General features: G+C 34.1%; 1 long non-coding RNA gene across 2 annotated transcripts in view; it reads left to right on the forward strand.

Annotated features, from left to right (window-relative positions):
• LOC106789912 overlaps positions 1–25,241 on the forward strand; it is a 165,732-nt gene extending 140,491 nt beyond the window's left edge. The window contains exons 4-5 of one of the 2 annotated variants that reach the window (XR_001382038.1): positions 24,562–24,723; positions 24,780–24,825. This is a non-coding gene — a long non-coding RNA (uncharacterized LOC106789912). Of the gene's footprint in view, positions 1–24,561; positions 24,724–24,779; positions 24,826–24,923 lie in introns of those variants that run through there. The other variant, XR_001382037.1, reaches the window with a different exon arrangement.
• Positions 25,242–27,155: the final 1,914 nt, after the last annotated feature.

The following is a 27,155-nucleotide window of genomic DNA, read 5'->3' on the forward strand; positions in this document are numbered from 1 at the left end:
ACATTTTTTATGTATTTTTCAATTATCTACAACTTTTGTTTAAAACTTTTTTCGATTAAATGCATAGATTCTAAGATATGGCTTTTTTTACCATTTTTTACCCTTTCTCTCAAAGATCTCCTGATCCAATTGCAAAAAAATTAGCACCATTCGATTCAGCGTCGTCGAATTACCATTATATCAAATTTCAACAAGGCCGCTAAATTTTCCAAGTTCTCCTTTTGTTGCCTGGACTAGAGGAAATAGACAATATTTGAAAATATCCAAGATAAAATATGTTAAACAAGATATTTTCTTTTATTGTATTATATATTATATATTGAGTAGAGAGTATTCGTTTCCTCTAAAGACTCAGAAATCTTGCGACTCTAAGAATTCGTTCGATGTCTGTTTACCGTACTAGATACTGAAAGGAAAGGGCTCAGAGAAAAAGGAAAGAAAAAAGATGGTGGAGGAGGAAGACGAATTTTTATCTCACAAAGATTGCGCTTCTTCGATAGTGGTTCGTTTCGAAGTATCACGCTGCGATACTGAAAGAGATATAAATCCTCTTCTCTCGAATCTCTCGAACACTAAGAGAGAAGAGGAAATAGAGACAGATACGTTATTTTACTTTAGAAAATATAGATTTACAGCGAATATCCTGTGAAATTCAACAGACCTTCCCGTTCAAAGAAATATTCGGATTGACTAACTTGCTAATTATTTCACATTTATTAATTATCATTTTTTATCTGAATAATCGCATTTGAAAGCAATGTTTCGTAATATCTACTTCACAATTTATTATAAAACTACCGAATGACTTTTTTTAATCATCTAATTGATCTCTCAAAAATAAATTAAAAATAAAGAAACAATATTTCGTAACTTTATTTAAGATACATTACAAAAATCGATAACATTGTGGAAGAAAAAAAACAATTTTCTTCCAATTAATGTTTCTGTTGTAGAACGATCTGATTAAATAAAAAATGTATTATTCCTATTATCACAGAAATTGAAGTGATTTGTTTTCAATAAAATAAACCGTCAATAGTATAAATCTTGCAAAAGATGGTATCAAAGAAGATAATTGAACAATGTTGAAACTCTTGGTTGCTCTTGTAACACACGTTTGAATAGTTGTAGGTTACTCTGATGGCAAAGGTTAGAACACAGAGAGAAGACAAAGGATAGGATTAAAGGAAGGTCGATTACGCATAGCACCGGTTTGGTTGGTAACTGACATTTACGTTAGGTCCGAACATTTCGTAGCTAAAGGCGTACCAACTGGAAAGAGATCACAAAGGACATCGTTGCTAGAAAGCTCAAAAAGGAGACGAAGCCGGTCTTTTCGCAGGCACGTTTCGCGAATACCTCTCCGACTCTTCGAATCAACCGTGGTCGTAAAAGAGAATGGAAAGGTAGGATTCTAAAAGGAAGAAACGTTCAACGTTTAAATTAAGAAAATGGCTAACGAAAATTAGAGTTCATTCTTCAAAGTACTCTTTACTTTCTTCTTTTCTTCAACATTTATATTTCTATCAAAAGAAATGAAAATAATGTATGTATTTTTAATATTGGATTAGCCGATAAGTAATTCAACAATTTCTTATATATATTTTATATTTAAATAAATAACATTATTATATATAATTTAATACACATCACAGATAATAAATAATTATCAATAAAAGATATTTCATTTAGATATACAAAGATATTTACAATTTCAAAATGACTTAATTGATATCGGATAATAAATATTTAATGTCCGAACTATAAATAATCGATATTAATTCCCAAATAATAACGAACCTTATAATTAAATAATAAATAGCTTTTTAATAAAAAATATTAACATTGATTACATAAGATATGAATAATTGCAAAATAATATATTGGCGAAGCTAATATGAATGTTTTCGGTGATATCTTTGTCGAAAATCTAGATGAAAAAGGGACAAAAAGTATATTGAATAAAATCGATATCACGTTCGCAAAAGGTTTGTTGGCATCCATTCGAAATATTTCATAAAAATTGGAAAGCACAGTGCGCTCATCGTTTCCGTTTTGTTTTCAACATTGCCGTCACGTGGATCATCGAGAGAAACAAGTTTGACTTCTACCCTAACCCTTCCACCCTCTCTTACCCTCCATAGAGCAAACGAAATGTTCTCCGAACACGTACGAGAAGTTAGCGTCACTTTCATCGATTTAAGAGAGAAAGACCTATACATACCCCGCTTACAAAACCGAAAATCACTTCTACCTGTTTTTCGTTTTTCATCCCATGGACAGTAGTACGATCACTTTGAAATATGGTAAAACTCAAGAGAAACAAGTCATACAAAATCTGGAAAGTTCGAAACCAAAGATCTTTTTTTAGAGAAACTTGTAGATCTTTTTAATACATATTTTATTTCTTCTTAATATCAATCATTGTAAATCGATAAGACACATTTTTCCTTCTTTAATATTTTAATTAAATACGTTTTTTTTATTTTTTACTTTTCTTGTTTTGTTTTTAGTTAATTTCTAGGAAGCTAATCAAATGAAATTCTTGAAAGTAAAAAGGTTGGTCTTCTTGTTAAGAAGAACTTTACGAACGAGGGTCGAATATTTCCTAGTTACTTCTTATTGCAAGCCGAATGAAATTCCAAGGAGTGTCTTTTAGAGAGAAAGTTTCGAAAAGGAAGAAAATTTGAAAGCGCATGACATTCCAACGTCCAATGGCTTTAAACGATTCGAAATATCGCGAGAAAACAAGAGAAAGGAAAATGGTCCATCGAAACGTTCTAAGAACTCACGAAAAGTGTGTAATTTCTCTGTGTAAGCACGTTAACTTCGTTCTCCGACTAAACACGTTGAGACGATTTCTGATACTGACGATAGGTACTTTGATTACGTGAGCCAGGACAATTCCTGTCTTTTTCGATTATGTTTCTTGGGAGTTTAATAAATAGAAATAACGTACTGTTAGTTTAATGCTTATTAGGAACAGAAATACACTTTCTAACGATTTTTTTAACGAAGTTACACAAAAATTAAAATAAAATTAATCTTACAAATATTGTATTTTCACCCAATTAAAAAATATAAATAAAATAATAATATACTTCGAGGTGAGTGTGTAGTGCATTTAAATAACACAAATAAATCATTATTTAAATGATCATTTTAACAGTTATAAGAATAAAAAAGATTATTCATGTATACATTGAAATCTAGAAAATCAAGAAAACTCGGAAAAGTTGAGCCTAATATTTAGGAAAAAGAAACACAGATAAAAAGATAATTATTTGAATAATCATCTTTTAAAGTATTATCCAAAACCAACAAAAGAATTATTCGTACACGTGCTGAATCTTATCCTAATTAACATTAAAATACAATAAATATGGCATAAAAGTTATAATTAATATAAATTTACTTACGTTAGAGACTATAATCTTTGACGTTGTTTGCTCCGCAATGGTCGATCGACGACTAACACGAGAAACGATACCTGAGCAAGGTTACATAGAAGAAAACAAAACACAAAGACCATAATACAGTGCGACATTGAACGATGTACGTATACTCATCCGAGATCAACAAAATCCAAACACAGCGTACGCGAGACATTCAAATTTGTTATAAATTCGTTCGAATATTCTTCAATAAAAATGTAAATGTAAAAAAAAAATGCATAAAAATATTTAGTGAGGCAAATAAAGAAAAATAAACTTTCGATAGATGTGAAAATTGTAAGAGTAGTTTTTTATGCAATTCACTGGTATACCCATTATAGAAGCTTTGTTACTTTTATCCAGTGAACGCAACTCGTATAAACGATTCGATACGTAAGTACAAAAGGATACTTGTGTTGTAACGATAGACAAACAAGTAAAAAGTAGAAATAAAAAGATAAAGAAGGAAGTAAATCGATTTTCGATTCGAATCGAACGACGTTGACAACGTTCGAGTTCGCAAAGAGAAAGAAAAAGAAGAGTCTTGTCTTTGAACGATTTACTAGCCAAGGGAATACGAATGCACGCTTCGAAGGTCAGCAGCCCTTTTCCTTGCAGCAATGTTCCCGTTATTTTTTAATGTGTAGAACTGTCAATGTAACTTGTTCAAAGGAACAATATTTTGCAAAATATTTGCAATTTTCCATTTTTCCTCTCGGCAATCTCTTTTGTATGTTACAATTGAAAGAAAAATGTTCATACATATGAATTAAAATATAATGAACGAGTATATATCTGAAACGTAGAATACTATTTTTTCCTATTTTCATGAAAAAAGTCTCTCATGTATTTTTTAATTTATTTTATATTTACTAGCCATGTAAAACGATATAATTAATAATTATTTATTTTAATTAAATTACTAATAATAAATTTCATATATATTTAATATTCAACTTTATTGCGATAAAATTCAAATTTTATTTTATTTTGTACAATAGAAAACCTATTCTATCATAAACAGGACTGATAGTTTTTATTAACCCTTTAATTGAATGTATCTTTAATCATTTTCAGACACTTTTATTTATATCTATAATCAAAACAAAATAAAAAAAAACAACAAAATAGTATAAAATTAAGACTGAATTTCGTGTTTAAATGTGAACCGAGAGATCAGATTGAGTAAATGTCATTTCGTTCTTGGTAAGTTCCTATTCAGTGACTTCTTTCGGTGGTGACCATCGGTAAACTATAATCGGTAAGGCAACCTGGATGCAAACGGGTATCTCTGGTAACGGTAAATTGAAAGCTTCGTTCGGTGTTCCCTTGATGGAGTTTATACGATACCGGTCGGGTGATCCGCTTTACGTTCGATTTATCCTCTGTCGTTGCTCCCTACCTCGAGATATTCGATATTGGCTCGGAGAAGCCTGAATCAAATCGCAACCCCTTTCCTCGTATTTTTAAATTGAAAGAGCTTCACCGCATCACTGCGTTACCTACCGACATCCACCTCCCCTCCAACCCCTTTTTACCCCTTTTTCACTAAGAAACGAAAAGGACTCTTCATAGTACTTATATACTTACTAGTTACTACTACTACTACTGCTACTGCTACTGCTACTATTACTACTACTTTCGATAGCCACCACATCATAAAACTCTTTTCTTCATTGTCCCTTTTTTCCACAGAATACAAACTTATCTTCTTCTTCTTCTTCTTCTTCTTCTTCTTCTTCTTCTTCTTCTTCTTCTTCTTCTTTTTCTAGTTATTTTTCCGAATAAGCCATCCGATTGAAGACGAAAATGTCTTCTTACTCTACCATTGAGAAAATTCTTTTCATTTTGTAACTTCATTGTAAGTACTCTTATAATAGTAGAATATAAGTGTACCTAATTGTATTTAGTTGAAATCATGATTATATTTTATTATTTATATATTGATCATTTATTTTCATAAAATAATAACAAATAAATGATATAATTTTAAGGTTTTTATTTAATACTGTAAGCTTTTTTTTTAATATTCAAAAAAAGAAAAGTTATGTATTTTTCAAAATGTTCATTACTTTCATTTTAAACATTGATCATTTTTATTTTACAACATACGTTCCACATAGAAGTATTTTATTTATTATAAAACAAATTTCTCATTTTCATTGAAACAATTAAAAGAAAGATATGTTTGCAAGAATCATTCTTCAATCACAGAAATACACAGTATTTTTAAGATAAAATAGTTCAATGAACGATTCCGCGCATCATACCTCAATGGATTCTCTGCTTTTTGGATTAAAAATTTACATCGGATTACGATCACGAGTCCGAGATGAAACATCGAAGATAAAAAGACAAAGAGGATATTTTCGAATAGAGGCCGGCCGTGTGAAGCGAGTTCGATCAATATTCTCTCTCTCTCTCTCTCTCTCTCTCTCTCTCTCTCTCTCTCTCTCTCTCTCTCTCTCTTTCTGTCTCTTTCTCTCTCATATATACACACACACAGACATTTTTTTTCCTTCTTTATTTTCATGGTCGACGAACAATCGCTTGTTGGCAAAGCCTGTCGAAACCGAGGTAGTATTTTTTTTACGATATCCGAAAAAAATGACCGTAGGCTTGTACCAAGGAAAAAGGAATGATAAAGATAGAAAAGCTAGAAACGTGAGTTAGCAGGTGTCAAATATCTTTGTTTGCTTTGTTAGGGGTTGCTTCGTGTACTTCATTCACACGCTATAACAGTGTTACCTAACTTCCCCTATACTCGTGGAATAGTAAGTGCTATTTGAAGCGTATTTACATAGGATATACTCACTACCCTTAACAAAAGATTTCATTGGAGAAAACAATGGGTTAAAAAGTTAAAGAAAGAAAAGGAAGAAAAGTAGAAAATAAGTAAGACGTTCGCGCAAACTTTTTTCTGTTAACATTGAAACTACTGAGTCAGCTCGTACTCAACTATTTACTCGATAAAGTTCCTTCAAGTTCGATATAAATAATCGTTCTCGAAATATTACGATAACGAACCAGTTTCAAAACTTAAACATTCTTCCTATTTCAGATAATTTCTTTTTTTTTAAGTGAAAGATGAGAAACACAATTCTTCTAAGATATTTATAAACGTGTGAATAATTAAAATGTAATTTACCGAAAAGCTTTTCAAAAATTTCTCTCCATTTTTTCCATCTTCTTTATCTTGTTCTGCCGTTCGTGAACGTTATCGATTTAATTTATTTCGAAGTAAATTCTCGTTATATTTCGTAGAAATGTATCGTTCATTTAAATTCTCTCTTTTGCATCCACTTGGGCTTCCTGTTTGAAAGGGGACGACAGGGTTAGCAGTAGGACGTTCAATTTCGTTTCCCGTTTAAACTTAAAGACCATTGCGAATGCGTTTACACTCGTATGGTTGCTTTCTAATTACTTTAATGGATTTACTAGACACAAGCTTATACATATACACATATATATATATATATATATATACATATATATATATATATATATAAATATAATATTTTGCCACTAGTATCACGCGATACATAAAATTGAATTTCGAAACAAGTCGTACGTGTATACCATTCGAGGAAAGGAGAATCTGTAGACTATAGAGGATTCGATAGCTATGAACTACCCTTCCACGCGTACCATCCAACTCTCTAGCAAGCCTTTCATACAACTTCTATAGCCAGAATTTCAATTGTGAAGCAAAATAGTTTGGATTCGAATGGGTGCCATTATATCGACTGCCCGGCTAAATACTCCACGATGCCGCATGTGAGTAAAGTTTAAACCAATTCATTGTACTAACGATTGTTCCTCAAGTATTTCTATTATTATCTTCGAACAGAAAAAAATAAAAATAAAAAATAAACAAATTTTGTATAAAGATGGCGTAATGTATGTTCAAAAATAAAACGAATGTTTTTATAAAAATGAATAAAATTTATCAATCGTAGAGAGAACAAAAACAATATCTAACGATTCTCAATGAAATGATTATCGTTAGGGGAAAAAGAATAAGAACAAATTGTTAATTCGCAACTGTTACTCAGAAATAGAAGAATTTTATATAGAAATAAAGTTTGCTGAATAGGACGTTAATTGTAAAAAAAAGAGCTAAAAAAAATGGATAATATCTGAAGATTCTGAATTGGAGGATCGTCGTTAAGTGAGAGTCGCGATTTTTCGCGATAGATAGTAGGATCGAGCTTTTGGAGTTTTAGTCGGGTTCGATATCGATCAAGTAGCACTCTTTCGAAGAGACAAGAACGCGCTTGCGACCAAAATACCACTAGCTACGAGAGTAACATTCGGTTCCCAAGCACGTATTGGCACCCGTGCTTGCCTCTAGATCTAAAGAAAAAAAAAGAAAGAGAGAAAAAGGACTGATGCATCGCACATTCACCCTTTTGTCCTTCTTCCTTTTTCCTTTTTTTTTCTTTCTTTCTCCTTCTCGCAAGATTTGCTTGCATCTTCGAGCTACTGAACGATATAATAGCGAAACTACACCCATAGATATTCTCAATCCTTCGAGAAGAGAAAGAGAAGCGGTATCAAAAAGTCTTTTCTTTTACGAAAAGAAAAAAAAACGAAAAAACTCGAACATTCAAAAAGATAAAGAATCCGAAAGGAGTCTATAACATTTTATTGTATTTTGTGTATATTTGTGTATTTCATACTTATCGCACACCATACACGTTACTGCTACGAATTAAATTCGTCGCAGATGCACCTGTTATACCATTCGCATAAAACGCAACGGAACACTATACACGATTATGTTATACCGTAAGATGTGCTGAAAATCTATCGTATATTTAATTGAATTAAATTTATGATAAAATAAATAGAAAAGAGGGTTACACGAGGGGTTATTACGAGTAAATTTTCAATCGATACTAATCGAAGTTAAAAAATATCGAAATGATATTATAAAGTTTAAAACGTTTTTCTCCAGGATATTCCTAGCACGTTTCAAAATCGGCAAAATGTAGTGGAGAGAGAGAGAGAGAGAGAGAGAGAGAGAAAAAAATTACGGTGACAAGACACGTCGCGATAAACTCACACGTTCACGTTTATACTACGTCACGTTGCTTCGTATTCGGCTTTAATTTAATGAACTGTCGATGTTTGCACGCGCGTATTTTATGCCGATTCTCGATGGTCCATTATTACAAGAATTAGCGAACAAAAGCTAACTATACTAAAATCGAAGATGTTACAAAATTTTCTGTATGTTAATTTTAAAACAATAGATATTATTTACTCGTCATGTTATTTAGTTTAATTGAAAAATATATACAATAAAATGCTCGATACATACACAGTTATCGGAGAAACAAATTTAATACGAAAATGAAAAAGAGAGAGAGAGAGAGAGAGAGAGAGAGAGAGAGAGAGAGAGAGAATCGTTTTAAATTCATTAAATTCTGTCGAGAGATTGAAAGTCTCTTTCATTAATTGAAATAATCAAGCTTTCGGCATATTCGCGATCTGGAAATGTACCACGTTCGACTAATATTCCTCCAGGAAAGTTCTGTCAACAGTAATATCATCCTATGTTTGCATGTTAGCGAGATGGCTAACCCATTTAATGCTGTTCATTCTGTTATTCCAATAGAATTAAACGAAATCGGTAGTTCTAGGACTCGCGAATGATAAGTTTTCAAATGCATTTAGTGCACGTGCCGTGTAATAATAAACTATGATTCGACGATATGCGAGAAATTGTCAATCAACTATTCGCATAACTCGTGTTTATAAACCAATTTGTTTTATCTTCCCTAATGTATACTTCAATGTGTCAATCGAGGCAAAGAATCTCCGAGTGTAGTTCCTGGTACGCGATGAGATAAAACGATACAAGCACGTCTTTGTTCAAACAAGTGTTACTTCGCTATTGAACAAACTGGTTCTTCTTCATAATCGCTCCGACTCAAAGCGTTTTAATGATCACGATTGAGAGAAAACAAACTCAAAAGTACTTCTATATGAATGATAAACTACGTCTGTATTTGTCTCTAGAAGATTGGAAAGAAAAAAAAAATTAGATATACCTACAATTCGATCCTGTACTCATTTTACATTTATATTAGACCAAAGATTTAACGATTAATTTAACAAAAATGATTTTTATCGTTAAAACTTTGAAAAAATATTTGTTATTCAATGGAAAAATGAAGAATCATCGTTGGACAAAGGTAACACGTGTGCAATCAATAATATAAAAATGATTTTAATCTTCGTATTTAAAATATAACGTTGATAAAATATTAGTTATTATTAAAAAAAATGTAGTGAATCGTGTGGTAGAATAAAGGTAGCAAGCGTGCAGTGAGACAGGAGTGTTGTACGTATTTATACAGGTGGAAGCAGGTAGAGCGATTATCAGATTTATTGTTTGGCCGCGAGTGGAATCGTTCGGGCAAGTAACGTCACGGTGGATGAGGGTATTTAGACATCGTGCGGTGCAACAATGGCTAGATAAAATATTTCCCATCACGTGGTCGCGTCGCGGCCGATTTACAAAAAATGAATTTCCGATCGGACGAGCAATCGGTTGTACATCGATCGATCCTACGAATCGGTTCTCCTCTCTCATACGGGTTTTAAACGACCATCGTGGAGGAAATATTTATTCGTAGCACGCTTGAATTTTTCAATCCCCGTGGCACTACTGATCAGTGATTGGCTTAAATCTTTTCTGCTTCAAGCACTGCTTCGATCGCGAAGCTAACTTTTCGACGATCATTTGCGCGATTTCATTCACGACGATACAAATCTTTTTTTTTATTTTCATTTATTTCATACATAAATTAGTTTACGATTATAATGAATAAACAAAAAAGAATACGGAATCTTTTATATAAGTTATTTAGTCTTATATATATATGTATAAGTCATTTAGTCTTATATAATATAAACTACACTAATTTGGAACTAAGCCAAACGGATGACACCGGTGCAAGTACACCGATTATGAGGATTAGCGGCATTCGAATTGTAAATGCAGGTAGAACAAATGGTAGTACACCGTATGCCCGGTGCTGAACGTTATAAACTTTAACGGAGATCACCGGCCTGGTAAACGATGTTTCGTTGCTTTCTCGTTCACAACTGTAGAACGATTTGCCGGGCGCAAACGACTGTCCACTAGCTAATTAATCGATTAGCATCGTTACGCGTTTCGGTTAATTTTCAAAATTGTTACGGTGGGACGAACGGGAACGTTGATACTAATTTCGATTCGGTCACCGTTCTTGTGTGCTCGTCAAATATGATGAGCTCCAAAAGAAAGGTGGGAAAGAATAACATGCGAATGTGTGCACGTGATCGAGACCTACTTCAAATCATAATCATTTTTTTATATAGTACAGAGTTTGATAAATAAATTTAAAGAATGAAAATATTTTTCTTCGTTATTTTTTATCTTACCAAAGTAATACGAATATTCTTTATCGAAAAAAGGGGAAGAAAAACATGTGCCTATGTGTACGTGATTAAGAACTACTAAAAATAATAATAATGATCTTTTTTATACAGCCAAAAATTTGATAAAGAGATTTAAAGAATGAACAAATTTCTAATAATATTAATATCATTTGTTAATATTTCTTGTATTACCAATACAATAAGAATGTTCGTAAAAAGTTGAGAAAACAAATATAAGATCTAGCTGGGAATTATTCAACTACGCGAACCCGTCCACCTTGATGAAGAAAAGTTTCCGGAAAAGATAGAACAGAATAGAAGAAGTAAAAAGAAAAAAAAAAGAAAAATAATAATAAGAAGAAGAAGATGATGACGAGAAGGAGGATCAGAATGAGATGGATGAGACCTTCGAGAGATGTCATCGAAGAAGATAACGTTTTCGATGAGCTTTTACTTTGACGATCCGGTTTATAATACTACGTCCTTCGGAAGAGTTTCAGTAGTTACGTATATATATATACATACATACATACATAGTAGTAAGTTGAAAGAGAAGAACAAACAATCGATCCATTCGTTCCTCTCTCGTGTCAACACAATTTACCTCTTAGAGCCAATTTCGCATATTGCCGGAAGGTGAATCTCTCTCTCTCTCTCTCTCTCTCTCTCTCTCTCTCTCTCTCTCTCTCTCTATCTTACTCTTTCGCAACTAAAGCCTGGCACGCAAGACAGACACGACGTGCGACGAGTTTGTCGAGAGGGATGCGGATATTGCGTGTGCGCTTCTCTTCGCGAAGTAAACATCGAAAGATAGAAATGGAGATGTAACCAATAAAGAAAGAGAGAAAGAGAGACAGAAATAAAGAGAAAGAGAGAGAGAGAGAGAGAAGAAGAAGATAGAAAACGTCCACACGAAGAGACATTCTAACGGAATCTCGCAATGTAGCCGACTGTCGGTTAACTTACTTAAGTGTCTAAATGTAGAGTCGCTCGGTGGGTAGCCGGCACGTTAACTTTATCGAAACTCGTTTTAGCGAATTGCAACTAGACGACGACGACGACGACGACATTCTATGTTGCTTCTCCCTCAGGGTCTTCACCGACGGCCCGGGAATTGGACGAGAATTAGGCTGCGTTAATTTGAAGTTAGATTACGAATCTCGAGGTTCTTGCGAATAGGATACGTTCTATTCTCGTTGAGACAACGTAAATTCTCATCTGATATCGTTAACTTCGTTTCACAAATTTTAGGCATAATCATTCAAATATAGTACGCGTTTGATTATCTTTTCTCGGTTTTATATATGTATGTGTATCGTGAGTAAAAGTAAGACTATTTTTCTCTTATTGTTTAATACAACTTGACAATATTTTTGTTCAGATGTCTGATTTAGTTAACTTCATTTCCGAACGATTTGACTAGCATTTTTCTCGTTTTAATATATTTATTTCGTAAGTAAAAGAAAAGGAAAAGAACTGAAATCGATTTCTTTTCTTTTTGGCCACGTAACCAGCCCCGAAACGCATTATTCCGTAAAGTAGGTGTAGTGTAGCCTGACAACTACTCTTAGAGATGAACGACGAAGTTACCACGAAAGGAAAGAAGCGGGTTGAAGAAGGAAAAAGGCCAGGGGCGGTACACGACAAGTCCATTCCGCTTTCAGGGACTCCTTTACGTCTGGAGAAATAAAATGACCTACACAGAGGAATACCACCGTGTGATTAGGATCAGACTGCAACTGTATGACGTTAAAATAGTCGTAGTAGTAACGCTAGAGAAACACATACAAAACTGTAAGTGAGAAATGGATTAAGAAATTGCATTGATAAGTAATGTAAGATATCGTATAAAATGTTAGAAAAAGCCAACGACATTATAGTAATCAATACTTCTCTCAAATGTCATGATATATTTCCTATCAGAGCCATTAGAAATGTCACAAATTGAACCACATCGAGAAATACGAGTTGACCTCGACTCCTTCGAATTTCCTAAGTCCTGATTTTCAAACCGAATACACACTTACTTACTTACTCACTCCGTTGAAATTCGTAAGTAGTTATAGACTCGTGCAAAAGTCATGAGTTAAAATTGACGGACCATTAAGAACTGGAGCGTGGTTAGATAACCTCGTAGTGTTAGCTATGCACGAGTTTAATTACATTGATGAATTACGCAAACTCTATCCTTTTCTCTCCCTCTCCCTCTCCCTCTTTCTCTTTCTATCTATTTATCTCTCTTATAACCAAGTTCAACGGAGACAACGGATTCATCTTCATCGCAAATACGAAGTGTCTAGAATCGATACTCCTGAGAATTTCTTGGTTCGTATCATTAACCGGCACCTGCAACGTGAAGCTTCGCTCGATTACCGAAAATCGATTGATTACGTTACCGCACGCATTCAAAGTTTTTATTAGAGTTAAGTCAATTTCAAATCTAGGTAACAAGGAATATCAATGAAGTTTCAATTACAAAATTATCTCATAAATTTATCAAGAAATATATTCTCTACACGCCGATGATTAAATATACCTCTTCCTTTTTTTTCGAATAGACTTATCAATTTTGAAATGATAAAATATAAGTCATAAATATAAGTCAATAAAATATATTGACACTTATATTTTAAAAGATTATAACATATTTTTATAACCATATAATTTTCTCATTATTTTTTGACGAATTAATTTACATCGGTTACTTTAAAGTTATATATTTTTTTCTTACAAATATCGTGTTTCTCTCTCTAAATTTACGTAGAGTTTCGAAACTCTTGGTCAGTAATATATATACACAGATAGATACAGGAGCTTGGTGTGGAAAATTGGTCTGGCACAAGTTCCACGCTCGATTTGTTGAAAAGCGTGAAAGGTAAACGCGACACCGGGGGCAGTTCTCGTCGATATTTCCCCAGGACTGTCGGCCGGCCTAATTGAAATCGTCAGGCCTTTTATCACGCTGAACAAAAGACGGTAAAGTCAGAGAGCGTGGAACTCATTACGCGTCGCGGAATCATAGAATGCGAGAATAAGAGAGAAAGAGTGAGAATAAGGGAATAAGAGAAAGAGAGAGAGAGAGAGAGAGAGAGAGAGAGAGAGAGAGAGATATTCGAAAGAGCTCGATAGGAAATTCGCGATCGACCACTGCGAGGATGCGGAAAAGTCTTCTTGCTCTTTCAATGGATCGACTAAAACAAAGGGAAACCATATGGAGATGCCGATAGAGACAATGAAAGAGGAAAGGGAAGGTTCGGGATGAAAGCTTGAAACACGTACAAGTTTAGCGCATCCTCATAGACGATATCCGATATCAGCTTTGATCTCAAAAACAGGGGTATGACTGTCTCTCCAAGGTGCCTCTATCGAATTTCGCCAAAGAAGAGAGAGAGAGAGAAAAATAGGAAAAGAGAATAGGAGAAAATACTCCTACACGAATTCATAGGAACGCCACCTGAAAATTTCCAACGACTGTCTAGTTTCTATCGTCTACGAGACATGGTCGTCTCTTCGAGTTTCGATACAAGAAAACGAAAAACTTCTTACTACGGTACGTTGAAAAACTCTGGAAGGGAGGTTTGTGAAAAGTGGAGAGAAGGGTCGGTTGGTTGGTTGGTATCGCGCATGCCACGAAAGCTTATTCCAAGATTTCGGATAAAATTCACGAAGTAGATACTCTCGATATCGAACTAAAGGAAATACTGTTCGATATTGTGGATTGTACGCTACGATACTCGGATATTGGATTGAGTCTGTATATTTGACCTTCTAAGAAATATCTATATACATATATATATATAAATATTTGTATTTAAATAAAGAAATAAAAAAGAGAAAATTATAATAGCGTGTAAGTTTGGAAAGAGAACAGAAAGTATTTCGATTTCGAAATCTAAGTTAGTCGTCGTAAGAGAAAAGCTAGTTGGCCGAGCCAATTTTCTTCCAACCTAGATATTCTCGTGACTTTCGTATAGTTTGCTAGAGGTCCGTCCGACTTAATTTTCCAAGCTTCGTGGAAACGCACCCCTTTGATGGCCTATTTATCCCAACGTACTCTACTATGATAAATATTTTGTTTGAGAGAGATATGAAGAATGCATATTATTTCGTAAAATTAATTTTAATTGTATTTTCTTATTTTCCGGTATTTTTTAAAATAAAAAATATTAAATATTAAATTAATATTTAATTGGTAAATAAATATTGTATAATACTTTTGAGAATCAATATTATAATTAAATAGCTAATATATTTATAAAAGGAAGAAACTCGAATCAAATTAATATATTGATAAATATATTTAAAATACTGAAAGAGTTCTCGTATTGATGAAATTAAAATGAATTGAAAATATTGACTTAATAAATACCAGCTAAATATGTAATAACTAATAATAATAAAATGAAAGATACAGAGTAAAGAAACACATAAGAAGGAAAAAAAGATATAAGAGAGGACACAAGTTGAATCTTCTGATTCCTTTGAAGACTCGGTTGCAACTGTTCTTTCCTAAGGTATCCCCAACCCCAAACATTATTTATGCTTCGTTCGTGGAGGTCGCGAAAGCGAACGAGGGTGGCGGCACGAGCGCAGAAATACTACTTTCGGAACTTGGAGAACTTCTGACGGAAACCACCACGAGCTTGGCAGAGCAGAAATTTATGGATTTTGTTTGGTACCTTCGTCTAGACCAGGACCGAGCTTCGATTTATGATAGATTCGAAAAGGTATCGGATAACGATGATAAGAGGATGAGTCGATGGTTTTCTTCGATTTTTCTTTTCTTGCCGTATGTGATAAGAAAAATAAATCAAGTAATTTTCTTTACGAGTTCGATAATAATTGACGAAAATATTGAAGTTTAAAACGCGTGACTTTGTATTTCCCAAAACACGTGTTATTCGTGCTTGCTTACTTTTTTCTAGAAACATAAAAGCGTATCAATTTAAGATACATTAAAGAAATTTCTAAAAATAATAGAAACGTGAATAAAAGGACTTGGATGGTAAGAAAATCTAGAATCAGAAGAAAGCAGCTTACGTCAGCGTCAAAGCTAACGCTGGAGGTCCAATGTGACATACAGTGATGCGTGAAAAAGCCGTTTTATAATAGAAATCGTTATCCTAGTGCGCGCAACGTGGTATCGAAGAAGTCGCAGAAGCCTTCTCTCTCACCTTGGCTCCATGTCGGATTTCTCGAAATAGTAGAAAAAGAAGAAGAAGAAAAAGAAGAAAAGAGATAGAGAGATAGGAGAAGGAAGTTTTCCACGAGACGGCCGTAAGTTCTTCCTTCTATTCCCATTCCGCGAATACACAGTGTACCTCCTTTTTCTTTTTTTTTTTCTTTCTTTTTCTTGCTCTTTAGAGTTCACGTTGATACTATTCGAAGGAACAATCCCGCAATCTCGAAGGATACAAATGCGAGAGCCATTTTTCTTCCTTGTCATTCGAAGAAGAAGTAGAAGAAGAAGAAGAAGAAGAAGATGTGAAAGATGAAAAGAACGATCTGATATAATTATTATTTTTTAGATTATTCTACGAATTTCAATCAATCGTAAATTCTCCTTCTACTTTAGAAATGTTGATGAAAAACGTTCAAAGAAATAAATACTATTACCTATATATGTATATACGTAAGTTGTTAAATAGGATTTATCGCAATGGTCACGCGACCACGAAAACGTCGACTTATTGCTTGACATAACACCACTGCTCGTTTTCCTTGAGGCTTTTAAATTATCGTCCAAAAAGTGGGTCGAACAGCCGTCTAATTCCACTTCTCCTTTTCGTCGCGAAAAGAATAGAAAACTTATGGACACGAAATGCTTGGAAAGGCTATCCATTATGGGATAAATTTTTCAACGACTACGAAAAGGTTGGATATTTTGCTTGAATAATTTACATGAATGAATAAAAAAATATACATCGAAAAGTTCTCCTTTCGTGTAAATGGTTTAATCGAGGTCGGACTGGTTAGTTTTAATTAGGGTTCAACATTTTTTGATGATATGTGTCGATATCAAATAAATTATTCCGTATAAGAAACATAATTAACAAATAATATTTGTTCTAACGAATAATACTACTGAATATGGTTGACTTATCGAAAAAATATATAATAGGACTATGTTCCTCTTATGTATCGGTCCATCGTAGATCCCGTTCATAACATTATTGGCAACGCGGTAGAGGCCGGCAGTTAGTTTACCTCGTTGGTGATCTCAGTTAACCGCGTCAGAGGGACTTAATTACATCTCTCTCCCTAACTAACATAATCTGTCTCCGCCTCCCGATAACCAAGCAGCGTCTGTCAGCTTCTCTGAAACTGCTGCCAGAAGGAGAGACCGGTTCGAGCTAATTAGTTAATGTTCCATTGCGAACGAAGACTTCAACCTTCTCTCTCTCTCTCTCTCACACACTTTCTCATACACACACACACACACACACACACTTTCTCTTTCACTCTCTCGCTCACAAACTGTCAACGCTTTCATCCGGAGTAGCCGCTAATGTTCAGTCTACCAAGTTCAAGAGAAAGAGGGTTGAAATAGGGTCTCGTTGATAAATCGGGGGAACCAAAGCTACGTTCACATGCCAAAGCTATGCATACGTGAGACGTACAAATATCTTTGCAGTGAAGCTTAATCGAGCATCGTTTAACGATACCACACACTTAAAGTGTTAGAATCACATCAACGTGAAAAGAAGGATTTTGCTTTCTCCTACGATCTCATCCGAACGAAAGAGTAAAAAAGTTTCAAAATCGTTTATGTTCGCTTCGTTCAATCTCGAAATTCGTTGCTCTTGATCGATAAAACAAACGAAAGAAAATAATCAATAAAAACCAGTGTGTGTGCAGGTATTATATAGATTCGAAGTGTAAGCCTTTTAGTTTGAGTTTCTCTTTGTGCTAATATAGACTAGATTTATTTTTCTACATTTTATTTCAATTATTTTTATAACAGTTTCATTAACATACAGAACTAATGCCTAAAATCTACCATACTTCGTTCAACTGTTGATCAACTGATTTTCCACACGCACAACTACCTAACTCTGGAACCTTCGATATTCTTCGCTCAGGCACACACACAACTAACATGCTTCAAAACCTTCTACATCCTCTCTCACATTTGCATTCCTACGTCTATATATATATATATATATATATATGTATTATATATAGGCATTCCAAGTACGGTAGCTTGAATCCCTTGCGCACAAGTATGCACATTTTGCTCAGTCGGCGTCGAAAATGTTACGATTTGTCGTTGCGTCGTGTATATTACTTGCACACATACTACTTTTTTTGGTTCGATCTATCTGTTCCGATCCACTAATGTTCTATTTTATTTTCTAGGAAATTTCTTTCGTTAGAACAGATACACCTGTGTTGTCGAGTACGTTATTATCGGTTGGTACCTATGTAAAGATGAATCGTTATTTTGTTCGATTGATCCCCTTCAAATGAGTTTTACGTTATTCTCTCTCTCTCTATCTTTATTTTATTTTTGTTATTTTTTTCTAATTATTTTAACTAAATAGAAAGAGAGTATGCTCTAAAATTGGTCAGCTTTATTAGAGGATGCAGGAGCAATTCCAACAGAAATGGGGTTCGACGATATCGATCGTTTACGACGATTACCAAGCGTTCGTTCAACATGAGCTTCTCTCCGCGAACCTTGCGTCGTATCAAAGGACGCATTTAATTAGCACCTAACGCGACGTTCCTCCCACCCCCTTTTCTCTTTCTCTCTCTCTCTCTCTCTCTCTCTCTCTCTCTCTCTCTCTCTCTCTCTCTCTCTAGCTTTGCTCCAGCACACATTTTGGGTATACACTACTAAAAGGAAGGGGAAGGACGTATATCGGGTGTCAAATTAAATTTACGCTAGACGTCCTTTGACCGTTTCTCAAAGTTTCCACTCTCATGGAATTTCGCTATATCTTTCTAACCAATAAATTTTCAACTTTTCCTTTTTCTTTTCTCTTCTTTTCTTTTTCTTTTGATTACAACTTCCATTACGGATCTGATCGAACATAAATCATGGAACTTTTGAGATTAACTGGTCGTAAGTAATGTCTACTCTAAATTTTGGGGAGGAAAACAGAAGGAAGGTGAAAGGATAAAGTAATTTTTCCTCTTTTTTTGTTCGTATTTTTTTGTTTGTTTTTGTTTCGAACGCAAACAAAAAGAACAGGAAAATTGTTCGCTCGCAAGTGGAAACGTTTGTATATTTCTTTCTTTGTTTTTTCTTTTGTTTTTTTTTTACGGTGAAAAGCTAAAATGGAAGACGGAAGAGGGTTGCGATCGTGAAAGTTTCTCGCGGGAAAAGAGAAATGTGTCGGGGCTTAAGAGAAACAAAGAACAGACTGTCTCGCAGCGGTCGGCACGCATATTGTCCTTCGTACTTTCTCCCCCAATGAGAGAATGCTGAAGGTACCAGCGTCGTGAGGTAACGCCAAGCTTCGAGTGAAGGAAAACAAATAAAAGGAAAACGAGGGGGTTATCGTCTATCGTGACAAAGGCGTTAGGAGTTTGTTAAAACAAATGTTTCAAACCGGTTCAGTCTTTTATTGAATTAAGAAACACGTTTGTCTTATTTCTTTTCCTCCTCTTAAAAAAAAGAAAAAGAAAAAACTAACAAATTATTTGTAACTTCGTAATTGGTTATTCGTAATTCTTACTATACGCATAATCTTAAGGGCTTCTATTTATTGGTTCAATATTCAACCCGTCGCAATGTAACAATTTATAGGGCTTGTAATATCCTTTTAGACATAAATATGAGAAACACAGGTGAAAAAAAAAATGATTATTTATATTGAAGAATATATTAATTACATAATATTAACAAAGTAAATGAGTAAATTTTAAAATTGTCTTGCAAAAATGGTATTATTTCTTTAAAATACAAATGAGTATCTTTATTTTTTGTCCAAGAGAATAGGATCGTTATCGTATGACTGAAGAAGAAAGATATAATTAAAAGTTCACGTAGACACCGACTGTGAACTTTCCGTTAGGTTATGTTTAGTGGTACGTATTATATTAAAAAAAAAAAGAAAAAACAGCAAACAGATAGGAAAAAAATTTAATTTCCTGTTACTCTACCGAGGTGAAACGTGATTGTATCATCGAGGGTCGAGTGGAAGAAAATTTCATTTCCCCTCGTAAAACTCGGCCGAGGAAGAAAAAAAAAGAAAAAAGAGGAAGAAGAAGAAGAAGAAGAAATATGCTTATGTACACTCCGGAAGAAACAGGTATACTTGAAAGTTCTTGGAACGAAACTTGAGAGAGTCGGCCGTCGCCGGCGCATTCAGTGTACTTTTAAAACTACGATACTGTGCACTTTACACAAAAATTCTTATGAAATAGAATTAAAAGTCGAGTACTTCGACCGTCATTATTCCGGGTCAAGAAGAAGAAAAAAAGAAGAAGGAGCCCTTTTTTTCTTAATCTCTATCGGATGGATTAAAAGGTAGAAAGTACGAATAGTACGGGACGGAAATAACAATATAAATTCAATCGATATCTACGATATGGAATTATAAAAGCAATGAAATGTTGACAAACGAGAAAGAAAATTCTAAAGAAATAAACTATTGCATATAAGTAAAACAACAATAGTATTTTAGAGTTTTAATCAATACTATAAGCTAATATCAATGAAAAGTCTAATCTGTTAAAACTCGTTAAATTAGTTGAAACTAGCGCTATTAGATTCTGTTTTTCTCCCTCTCGTGGTTCCATAAAAAACAAAGGTCCTTTTGCAAGAAAGATCGAAGTAAGAGGAAAAGAAAGAAAGAAAGAAAGAAAGAAAGCTACTGCAAGCTTTCCGAAGAAAAAGGCTCTTTCTTTCAATTCGAATCGTCCAACTTAAAAGCTTACGGAAAATAATGCGGAAATTACAATCGGAATTCAAGCGGCGAGCATGAACATTGTATGAAAAGTTAGAAATATGCTAATTGGATGATGAAAACTAGTGAAACTGAAAACGATCCGAAAGACGATGAATTCAAATTCTTTTTCATTGAGTTTGATGAGCTTTGGGGGTAAAGACACGCTCCGTTGTATTTCATTCTTATCAAATAACTTTATAATTTGCAAACCTGTCCAATATAAATTCATAGAATTTTATCATTATGATATAAAACATACATGAGTACATTTCCTCATTGCGTTTCAACAAAAATGCTAAGAAAAGAACAAAAAAATGTTAACGCGTCACTCTCGACTTATTTTTCCGAATAACGTTTTCTCTTTCTACACGCTTTTCCACATTTTTGTTCGTTTGTATAAAGAAGAGAAGAAAACTTCGGAATTTAATATCACTGCTGTATTTTTTAGCCACTACCGAAGGTAGATATCTTGTTATCTCGCGAATGTAATATTTAACTTTTTAGCAAATGAAGTAAACTCGATCTCGATCATAAATTATGGCTACAGAATTTGATCAGAAAAATCTATTTCCCTTTCTTTATCTCTGATTTGTTTTTTCTAATGTTCGAATGACAAATTAACTTACAAAATAAATAATAATTTTGTTTCGTTACCGATTGATAAAAGAGCAAACTTCCCGGGGATAAAAATAAAGAAAAGAAAAAAGAAAAAAAAAGAAGAAGAAAATAAATTCTCATTTTAAAAGGAAGAAAGTAGAGCAGCGTTTGGACCGGTCGCGATGAGCATTGAAAAAGCTTAACGTTGATCGCGAAAGGACGTAAGGAAAATGTGGTTCGAGGATGCATTCGCGATGTTACTTGCTTTTGCATCCTCGAAGAGGTTGCACTTAGCGTCTTAGGTTGTTACTTTCTTCCTTGGATGAAGAAAGGAAGAGAAGATAGGTAAAGGTGATGCTGTCTGATGGTGCTGCTGAGAGCAAAAAAGGAAGAAAGAAAGAAAGAAAGAGAAAGAGAGAGAGAAAAATAGAAGAGCAAAGAAAAGAAAAAAAGAAATAGAAGTAGTAGAAGAAGAATAAGAAGAAGAGCGAGGTCGAGGTTTTAGCGAACATCTGCCAAGCAGGCTGATTTCCAGCCAACGATAAGACCTCGAAATGCAGTCGAGCCGTGCGTCGGGATATAACCGCGTTGGAATTCATTAGTTAACTCCGCGGAACGTTGGTGGTGGTGATGATGACGGGAGCCACCATTTTCAGAGACTCTTCTTTTCGTATCGCAGGCCCCGCTCGCGCGCTGCACTCGGAATAGCATCCTGTTCAAGAATTCAACGAACGCCGGCAGAAATTCACTGCTTTCAATGAGAAAACGGGAAAATGTTTTCTAAAAGGAAAATAAAGTTCCACCGACTCGCCGAGTTAAACGTGAAAATGTTTCAAATTGAGAAATCTACCTCTTGGATGAGCTTTTCCTCATATAATCACTCTGTCAACTCCGTTGATAAAACAAAACAAAAACGATCGGATGTTATCACCAATGATTTGTTCGCAATTTATTTTTTATCCAACAATTCGAATACATTTTCTAGCTGATTGCGATCGATCGATCCATCCTATTGCCATGCGAAATAACGTATATTTCTTATAATTTTGTATTACGTTTATATGATATTCTATCTTTCTCCCTTGTCAGTAATAATAAAGAAACGTACATATTCGTATTTCACGCTTCGGCGAAATGAAGTTTCCCCTAATCTAAATAGCTTCCGATTGATCTCCGCGAAATAACTAAATGGATTTATATGGATAAACACGGTCAGCAGTTAACATATTGATATCGTATGACTTATACGATATGCGTAATGTGTGTTTTCTACTAGGAATCGAATGACGCAAAAGTACGTAATTCAGGTTTTCATCTATTTACCTTGGGATTATAATCAAAAAACATTATAAAAGAATACGTACATTTTCGATTTTCGATTTTTGATTTTCGAGTTGACTATCTTGGGATTTCATATCGAAAAAAAACGATTTGACAACTATGACTACTTTATAATTTTATAGATCAAAAGAATTATATAGATAATTAATTAAATAATTAAAAAAATAATTATTTTTATATAAAACCTTTCTGAAAGTACATGTCCGATAATACCATTAAAAATTCGAGAGTAAATTACAAAAATTGAAGGAAAAAAGAAAATGACAAACGGAATTAGCTTGCGCGGTCACTTATCTCTAACTTACGATCGGTTACCTGAATCGTGCGATTATACCTACTACATCAATACGAAGCTCGCGAAGTAATGCGCGTTTGGTGGGTGCGACCGCGTGCCGCGAAAGAAGCTGAAACGCATGCGCCGAATCCTTTGGTAAATTTATCTCTCTTGCTCTCAATAAGTTTACCTTTGCATCTCGTTCGGATGACTTCGTCAGGAGCCACGAGCATCGTCGGGTATTCTCGGGTGCAGCGTTCGAATGGTGGGGATTTGAACGGACATGTTGTGTGCGTAGCGCTGGAGAGTGGGGTAGGTTGGTGGGGGAGTTGAGAGGCGGAGGGATGGTTCGTCGTGTTGGCGTAGTCATCGTCGCTACGTTATACTCCCGGCGTGTGAGAAAGAGAGAGAGTGTGAGTGGCGAGAAAGTGTAGGTGGATGGGAAGAGTGGGGAAGGTTTTACTAACACATAGAAACGGACGATGCCACTCGAGCGAATATCCCCGCTCCGATGTTCGCGGCAGTCCGACGCCGGTCGCGCAGCTAGCATGGCTGGATTTTCTCGCAGTTTTTCGCCGGTTCTCCCGTGGTAAAGAAAGAGAGAACGGAAGAGAGAGAGAGAGAGAGAGAGAAAGAGAGAGAAAGAGAGAGAGAGAAAGAGAGAGAAAGAGAGGTAGAGGTAGATAAACGAGACACGTAGTAGCAGCAGCAGCACAGAAACTCGCGTTGCATTCGATAACGCATTCCTTTGGTTTCGTCCTATTCAGTCGTATGTCGTACGTCCTGGTATCAAGACATTTGCTTTTTATTTTATCGTTCGAGATAAGCACAAGGAAAGAAAAAGAAAGAGAGACAGACAGATAGAAAAAGATAGTGAGAGAGAGAGAGAGAGAAAGAAAGAAAGAACGAACGAAGAAAGGAAGGAAAAGGAGGGAGAACACATAGGCGATCGAGTCGCGACGTGAGCCAGAACGGACGCCAGATGCTCGAACATAACCTCAAAAGTGAAACTCTGTAGTCAAGTCTCTTACCATTTTCTTACTCTAGCCACGAAAGTTCAATTAATTCATAATACACAAAAAAACTGATTTCTATGATCTCCTATCTCTCTTTACCACGCGACACGTGTTCCTTCTGCGTGCGTTCCAACCAATCGTTGCTCTTGTTGTTGTCTGATTCCTCGCGTTGAGTATAACTCGTCTTCATCATTTTCGTCGTCGTGGTCGTCGTCGTCGTTGTCGTCTGTCTCTCTTCACGCGCGTGTGTTATCACTGTGTCAACATAAGAGAAAGAAAGACAGAGATTTGGCTAATTGTCAACTTTAATCGCGTGTATGAAAATTTGGAAGAATAGATAAGCGATTTAAAGAGACTAATTGATACTAATTGAAAGAGATATATATGTATAAAAGAAAGGAAAACAAGTGTATCGTGTTGTTGTAAGTGATCAACAAAATAACAAAATTTGAAGCTAAAGAAAGCGCGCGCGAGAGAGAGAGAGAGAGAGAGAGAGAGATAAAAAATAAAATCGGAAAGAGAAGGAATCGCAAGGATCAACGTTGATCGTGTTTTCTTTTCTTCAGCCTGCTCATCCTCTTCCTTGTTGTTGGAGGAACGGTAAATCTTTGATGTCCGACAAACGGTAGAGGGAGTTTTTGAAGAACTCGTTTCGTGTTCAACGAATCACGCTGGAATCCTCCTCTCCCCGCAATCTCGTCTTTTTAGTTTCAAACGAGCTGTTTACGGTAAGTTTACACAGCTATTATACCTTTATATAATCTTTATTTATGTTTTTTTTTAGAACTTTTTTAGTCCTATTTACGTGTGTATTTTCTAGCCAGTTTATGGGAAGTAAGGATCGATAGTTTCTTTTTTATATTATTATTCTTTTTCTTATGTTCAGTTTTATTTATTATTTATCCGTTGCATATTCAATTTACGACAGGTTGCAGGAGAGAAGTTTTGTTGTTCTGCTGGAAGGTTTATCGCGTGACGTATTCGTGTGTAATGCATCCGTGTAACGCATCCGTGTAACGCATCCGTGTAACGCCATGCGTTCCTTCTAAAGTAAACAAACATCTCAATGCTGTGCTCTTTTATTTCTTGTTAATTTTATTTGCGATATATTTATATATACCCCAAGATAAGCGGAAAGTTATTCTATCTTCAACCCCCTCGACAATTTGAAATTGAATATACAATTTTGTTCGATAACTTTTATTTTGGGTAAGAAATATTTTTAAAAGTTATTCTTCTACTGGATCTATTTTGCTTCTATTGGTTTTTTATAATTGTTTTCTCTTGTTTTATTTTTGATTTATTTTATAGCGAATTTTATTTTTAATAAGTAGTTTGGGTGTTTTATGTCATATATTTTATTGTAAGATCAAAGTAGCAATGTGGATTGGTAATTGTAATAATTGTATATTGTAAGAATTGATATTTTTTTTACAAAATAAAGATCAACAAATTATACAATTTGTATTATGTTTAACCCTCTGTTACTTTAAAATCAAATACTCGTTTACCTATATTTTTTTTTAATTTTATTTTATGCATTTATTTCAAAAGTATTTCAATTATTTTGTATTTCAATGTTAATATTTGCCAAATTCAAGTTATACTCACAATCAACTTCATATAATTATACTATAATGTTAACTATATTATCAATTTTACTCAACGTATTATACGTCTTTTATATAAGTTGAATAATTGTTTTGCTTGTTTTAAATGTCTGCGTAATTTGGCCTAATTCTTTTTTATCTTTGATGATTCATCATCTACTTATAATTTTGTCTATCTCTCTCTCTCTCTCTCTCTCTCTCTCCCATTTTTTTTCCACTTGTTTGTTTCTTCTCAGCTATGAAATGTTTTTTCATTCTTATATCGTAATCCTATACTCGGCGTTTCTACTATGTTCTTCTTTTTTTAACGTATAAACGCCTTAGGATGTTTCTCTGGAATCCCTTTTCTACCTTGATTAAAAAGTTCGTTCATCCTAATTAAGCGTGTAACAGAGAAGAATCTTGTTTCGCGGACACGTTACTGGAATGAGAAAGACAAAAGGGGATTATTCTCTTACTATGATCTAGAATTAAATACAACTTCCAAGTTAAATGCAATTTATTTTTTCGATCAATCCTATAGTTCAAATTCATTGATGTAATACTTCCAACCTAACAAAAAAGAATTAATTTTATATATAATTTTCATCCTTCTATTCGAATAACAATATTGAATTATAGTTTATTATAAAAATACAATGAAATTATATAGAAAATTACCAACCTTAAAGATGGCAATAAAATTAGTTACTCAAATTAACACAGATCACGTTATTTTACTAATCATTTCTTAACCATAAACTCATAAATTAAAATACAAATTTCTAATAATATTAATTATGCAATTCGCTGAATAAATCGTTAAAAAACATTATGAAACAACAGGACAAAATAAATTATAATAATTTTATTTTCTATATTTTGTTTCTTTTTTTAAATGAAATCTTTAAATTAAATTAATTTTAAATCATTAGAGGTAATTGTTTCCGTACAACTTAGCTCAATTAATTCTTGTGACAGAACGAATATTATATTTTCGACATGAAACTCGATCGTTCTTTCGAAGAAAATGTTACGTAGAAAAGTTCTATTATTGTAGAAACAAGATAACCCTACGTGTCCTATAGAATGACGTGGCGGAGAAGGCTTCGTCAAGAAGGGCTCGATCCAGGAAGAGTAATTTTACAGCGCGCAAAAGCGAGCCGGTCGATACTAAAACGTGAGACGGACTACGATGTTTCGCAAGCTTTTATTCTATTTTTCTTTATTTCAATCTTCTTCTAAGCAAATCTTCCTAAAGGAAATTACATTTATCGGTTCTCAAATTTCAGGCAATACGAAACATCGGAAAAAAATTTGTTTTCTTATTTAAAAAACAATCAACATTTAACTAGACAAATGATTTTAAAACCTTTCAGTTAATAAAAAAGTAATTGTTATTATTTTCCATGCTTAAAATCCGCGCGTGCGCGAATAACACAAAAAATAATTTTTTTCAAAAATGCCAAACGCAAATTTATGATTGGAAATACAATTCTGTAACATTACATTTTTTCAATATTCGGTGTATATACAATATATTTTACTAGAATATAATTATTCTATTTAAA

This window comes from Polistes canadensis, unplaced genomic scaffold (genome assembly GCF_001313835.1).
Source record: "Polistes canadensis isolate GaletaPanama2010 unplaced genomic scaffold, ASM131383v1 scaffold_207, whole genome shotgun sequence".
NCBI lineage: Eukaryota > Metazoa > Arthropoda > Insecta > Hymenoptera > Vespidae > Polistes > Polistes canadensis.